The sequence below is a fragment of the Pinus tabuliformis genome, chromosome 4_1 (assembly GCF_031772625.1).
Source record: "Pinus tabuliformis cultivar Carrire ecotype Pingquan chromosome 4_1, CPIR1, whole genome shotgun sequence".
NCBI classification, from domain to species: domain Eukaryota; kingdom Viridiplantae; phylum Streptophyta; class Pinopsida; order Pinales; family Pinaceae; genus Pinus; species Pinus tabuliformis.
In genome coordinates this window covers 120,787,274-120,793,762 of record NC_142303.1, presented here as the reverse complement: position 1 = coordinate 120,793,762, position 6,489 = coordinate 120,787,274, and positions in this window count along the sequence as shown.

Sequence of the window (6,489 nt, the reverse complement as noted above, 5' to 3'; positions counted from 1 at the left end):
AACAAGAAGGACCCCTAGCAGATAGTGAAGCAGCAGAGAAACAATAGCAAGAAGAAGAACCACAGATAGATGTTGAATTGCTGATGAAACAACAACAAGAAAGAGAATCTCAAGCAGCAATTGAAGTGCTGATTTTGAAAAAATAGTTACAGGAAAAGGAAGCCCAGATGGCCTGCATGGCCAGCTGGGCAATGGAGGCCTTACAATGCAGAAAGCCAACTAGATTCTATGCACTGTATCTCAAAGACCAGTGGCTCCAATTCTAGATTAAAACATTAGCCCAAAGGGGCACAATCCCATTTCAAGATTATGATCAGTTTATGGAGTTATGTGATCATAGTTCAGCTGAAGATAAAGCCAAGCTAGCAAAATTCTACCTACACAATATGGCACTTCTAGACATGAACTTATGGGATCCAAATGTTGCATTGGGAGACCTATAGCTCATGGCTATGGCTTAATGAATGAGCCATGAGGAAAAGAGAGCAGGGGAAATTCAAAAGATAGTGGCAAAAGAGCTAAGTGAGCCCCTGATGATAAGGGCAGAACTAGTAGAACCATTGGCTCTCATCTATTCCCATGAACACCTTGTAGACAACCCCCAAGTTCTCCCTAATTATGTTGATAGGCAAGCACAAGCCATTGCTCATTTTGAACATATGGAGAGATTATTTGGCGATGACTACCTTCATGCATGCATGAGGAGGTGGAATACATTTCCACATAGCTTAAGGATCAAGGAGTATCACTCCCCAATCAGAATGATAGAGGCCATGAGGAGAGTACCCCTATACAAATACTCAATGCAAACCTAAAATCCAACTAGATTGGTCTTAAGTTCAGTCCTCCACTACTGTTAGGACTATTGGAAGGAGTTAAGGAGGAGGAACAAAAGGAACAATGGGACGAAGTGGATAGGAAAATAGGTTTCCATGATAGAGAGGAAGACATCACATTAGAAGCTTGGGATGTCAGGGAAGCTGTTAAAGCTATTAAAGATGAGGAACTAGATTAGTTGCTCAGAGGATGAGCAACCAATTCAGCAGGGGGTGATGATGAACCCCAGAAATGGGTAACTATATGGGCTCATTATGCCTATTATTTTCATTTAATCCACCATTCTCAATAGTTTTGTGCATGTTTTTGAATATACTTATGTCAATAGAGTGAATGGGGGTGGTCACTTTGCCATGTGGTCTAATGAGTGTTTATTGCAGATTTTTTGGATAATTTTGGACAAGGACCAGGATTTTATGAGAAAAATGATAGCCAAACTTGAAGAAACAGGGATGAGGACTTATAGGAGGGATGTCCCCTTCCTCAAATTCTTCATCAACAGCTCGGAGTGCAAAGGCCCACATTAATGATTCCAAGGGGCAGCCGAGCAAGTCAAGTAGGGTTGCTGTTATCTTCAGTTCCAGGCAGTCAAGTTCCTTAAGTTTAGAAGGACTGTTGAGAGTCCCCACTTGTATAAATAAGAAGGCTTCAAGACTTAGTAAGTTAGCCATTTCATAGTCTATTTTCGCACTTTTGTGTAGCCTTGTACTCAGCTCATTTTCGAGCTCTTTTTGCAGACAATTTTGTGATGTAACTGTTATTTTTTGATCAATGAAGATGAATCTAGTTTTGAACCAGCACTGATCTTTTCTAGAGGGCTAAAGCTCTTGGGTTAGGGCCCAACCCAAGTTTCCCAACACCTCCTTTGTGTATTTATATGCTTTTACTTTCATTAATAAGCTAATTTCTATTGTTTAGGTTAATCTTTCTTTGTTAAATTAGGTTGCTTTTGATGGTTAGAATAGTTGTTTTTGCTTCAAGTTGCTTAAGTAGTTTACTAAAGTAACAAAAAAAGATCCAAAAAGGCCACCATTAGGTCTTGATATCCTTTCTCCCTCCTTGGGACCATGATTTGAGGTCAAGGCACTACTACTACCAACAAAAACACAGTTTTTGCTCTCCCAATGCAATTGCTAGTGTGATATTTCAAGTTGAAGTTGATATTAGTTTGAATTCACATGATTAGCTCATTTCATGTTCATTTATCATGGTTTTCTCACATCATCTTCTGTTCATAAAGTTCTGTTTAGCATTTTTCTAGTTTTAGGTCAGAATTAGGTTAAGATAGACAAAACTCTGTTTTTCGGTTCTTGCTTTGGTCAGTTTTGATAAGTAAGTGTGCAACTCTGTTGTAGAACATTCTAGCTCATCATTCCTGCATTAAAAAACCAAAACCAACTCAATTCTCCAAGATTTCCCCACTCATTCGCCACATTTCGCCAATCTTCCCTAATTTCTGCGTTTTTCCATAAAGTTGCTCTTTTTCCCTTTGAACAAATCCAACCATCTTATTCATCCCTGACCTTCCTTGACAAGTTATAGACCCCTCAACACTTTCATCCAACCTTCATTTCCCCTTTCCATCATTTTTCCACCTTCAAATCTCCAAAAACCACTTCCAGCCTCCTCTTGTAGATCCTCCTATAGAATCTCCTATAGATCCCCTGCAGCCTCCTGTAGAATTTCCTGTGAGTGATTTTTTGAAGTCTGATCACAATGGAAGTCTCTAGAAGGGTACTAGGGACTTATTAAGGCCCCTCCATACCTTCCTCACCTTCTGCAAAAGCCAACTCCATCTTCCTTGGCCACCAAACCTCTACACAGTCACAACCAGTCAAACCATAAGCATAATGATTCCACATAAAAATACTAAAAAGTACAAAAATATGATTTCTTCTCATTTCTCATCAAAAGTAGCTTGAATAAATGCAATTTACATTTTCAGTAGTCAATGGCACCCATTTCAGTAGTTTCCCTCTCTTTTCTTGCACAACTAGGGTTTGCGTTTCATTTCAATTTTCGTTCTCTTTCTGCAAGTAGAATAGGCCCTGTAGAGTTAGTTTCCTTTCATCATAGTTAAAGCTTCTTCTGAGAACTCATAGAAGTTGGCTTAATCTCCTAGAGAACTTGTGCCAGCTGATCAAGTGCCTACAGTAAGAGCTAGAACTTGTGCATACAGCACTGTCACTTCCAAGTTTGTTACGAACTACCGGGTTGATAAAAGTAAAGAAGGAAGCCCCACGAGTTGCAGCATTATTGTTGCAATACTAGATCTCACCGCCACTCCTTTCAAAATTTTTCTCGAGGAACCCATCAAGCGATAGACGGATGTGATGATGGATAGCTTTTCCTAGATCCTTCCATGACCACCCACAGGCGATGCATCTTCATGCAGCAGTCGCTCTGGAGGCTTCATACCGTAGATAAATGGTTAAATCTATTGGAAGGATATTTTTTAGTTCATGACTTTTCGAACCGAGGAAAGATTACTTTTGCACTTCTCAAAGATGCCCCACACATCAAGGACTGGTGGGAAACATACTATGAACAAAAGGACGAGAGTGAACCCTCATTGTTTTCAGCCACACCCACTTGGGATTCTTTCCGTGACACCATCAAGGAACAATACTGTCCTGTCGAGAGTTATGAAGATAAATACATAAAGTGGACCATGATACGATATAGAAGGGACCAAGATGTGTCGAAGTTCACAAATATTTTCCATACCCTTTGCACGAAGCTGGGTATCAAGGATATTGAGTGGCACTTGGTGCTCAATTACCGCGATTTCCTACACAAGTACATCTAGGACAAGATGGAGTTCCTAGACATTTTCTTTCTCTACATAACGTACCGGTATGTTGTCAAGATTGAGCAGAAGTTTAAATAGAAGTAGCGGGACTTTGGATCTGCGAATCCAAAGAAAGGAAAAGGCACTTCCAAACCGGATAACAAAGGACCAAGCTAAGGTAGGGCTACCTAGGATAACCCTTTGAAGCTGCAAGCAGAGAAAAACACAATTAAGACAAAGAAGGATATGCGAAAATGGTGTGAGTTCCATAATAGATCCACTCACAATACAAGTGAGTGTCGGGCCAAATAGTCACTGGTGGCCAAGCTGAAGGCTTCTGAATCAGACGCATGTTCCAACCCTAAATTAGAACTTGATAAGGGAATTGACAAAGGGAAGCAGATCATTTATGTGGAGCCTAGTGCCACTGTGGCCACCACTAAGGTCTAGAAGATTGAGCCTAAAAATCCAGAGGAGGGGGATGGCCTCTTTTGCTCACAGATGTGGGTGAAGGGTTCTCCACTGTAGTTCATTGTCGACAGCGAGAGCCAAAAGAACCTCATTTCAATAGAGGTCATGAAGTGGATGGGCCTAATGACATCCGCAACTGTACACCATAGGGTGGCTTTACCAAGGATGAGATCTTTGCGTCAACGAATAGTGTCACCTTCCCTACAACATCAAGCCCTTCACATATGAGGTATCATGTGATGTTGCTCCTCCTGAAGTTTGAGATGTATTGTTAGGACAACCATACTTGTGGAAGTGACATGTTCTATATGAGGCTAGACATCGCTCTATGATTATTACCTTGGCCAACAAGTTGTACAAGATACCGGAGGTAACCCCACCTACCACCATCTCTTTGGTCACTACAAAGCAATGTGGTTAGATCATTTCCTAGACTAGGAAATTTGTTTTTCTTATGATTCGCCCTCATGGAAAGAAGAAGGTTCTGGCCATGGCTTCTAGGCAGGGCTCCTCTGCATAGCAACAGTAGATGGACAAGGTTGTGGAGGAGTACAAGGATATTTTCACTTCACCTATAGGGGTACCTCTGCACTATTAGGTCAAGCACTCCATCGATCTGACCACAGGCATGATGCTTCCCAATCGGTCGATCTATTGGTGCTCTGTTCTGGAGAATGATGAGATTAGGAGGTAGATTCAGGAAATATTGCATAAAGGGAACATGAAGCCAAGCTCATCACCATGTGGGAGCCCTATTGTATTGGTACAAAAGAAGGATGAGGTCTGGAGGCTCTATATTGACTACCGGGCATGGAACAAGATCACTGTTCGGAATAGGCACCCAATCTATCGAATTGATGGCATTCTTGACCAACTCAAGGGGGCCAAATATTTCAGCAAGATTGAGTTGAAGTCAGGTTATCACCAGGTGCCTATCAAACCCTCTCATGTGTGGAAGACTATCTTCAAATCCAAGGAGGGCCTTTTCAAGTGGTTGGTCATGCCATTTGAATTGATGAACACCCTGCAACCTTCATGAGACTGATGGATGACATCTTGCAACCCTTCACCAATGCATTCATGGTGGTGTATTTAGATGAAATCTTGATCTTTAGCCAGATTTGGGACAAGCACCTCCACCATATTCGACAAGTCCTTCAAACCCTGCGACAACAAAAGTTGTGTGCTAACTTGGTGAAATGCACCTTTGGCCTAACCCAAGTTCAATAACTTGGGTACATAATTGATGAGTAGGGTGTACATGTGGACCCATCCATGATACAAGTCATTCGGGATTGGTCAGCCCCAACCACTCGAACAGAGCTCCATAACTTTTTGGGCCTTTCCAACTTCTACCGTAGGTTTGTGTTGGGGTTCTCTCATATCACTCAACCTTTAAGTCAAGTCACCAAGGGCAGAGTCACCGAGTTGAAGAATCACCTCTGTGCTGCCCTAGTTCTCAAATTACCAGACTTGAAACAACCATTTGAGATTGAGACAGATGCCTCCGACTATGCTATTGATATGGTTCTTACTCAGCATGGGAATCCACTGGCTTACGACAATGAGACACTTTCATACACAGTGCAAAAGTACCCCACTTACGTCAAAGAAATGTATTCCATTGTGCAGGCATGCTGTCAATGGAAACATTACATTCTAGGGACAGAAATGGTCATCCACACAGACCACTGACCTCTAGAGTTCATACAGACACAAGGGAAGTTGCAGAACGATAGCCATCAAAAATGGCCCACCTACCTGCAATAGTTCCATTTGACCATTAAGTATAAGAAGAGCAGTACCAATAATGTCGTTGATTACCTCCACCAACCAACGGTCATGGCGTTGATGACTGTGCTTGATTTGTGTGGGCATGAGACATCGGGGTGGCCACATCTTTACAAGAGCAATCCAGACTTCAGCAACACATGCCAGACACTCTTGGAAGGGAAGCAAGTTCCAAATTTTCACCTTCAGGATGCACTGTTATGCCACCTGGAACACATTTGTGTTCCTTTAAGAGAGTGTGCCAAGATGATTTGAGAGGTGCACTACGGTATGGTTGCTGGACATTTCGAAGTAGAGAAAATAATGGTGGTATTGCAAAAGTATTTTTATTGGCTAAAACTTCATCAGGATATTGGGAAGTACATTAGATCCTGCATCGCCTATGCCATTGCCAAAATAATCACAAAGAAGCAAGGCTTGTATACTCCTCTACCTACTCCTAGTCAACCTTGGGAATCTATCTCCATGGATTACATGTCGGCCCTTCCTTCTACTAAGCATGATAATGATTGTGTTTTCATGGTCGTTGACAGATTCTCTAAGATGGCCATCATGGCATCCTACAAGAAGAGTATCACATCAGAGGCCACTACTAAGCT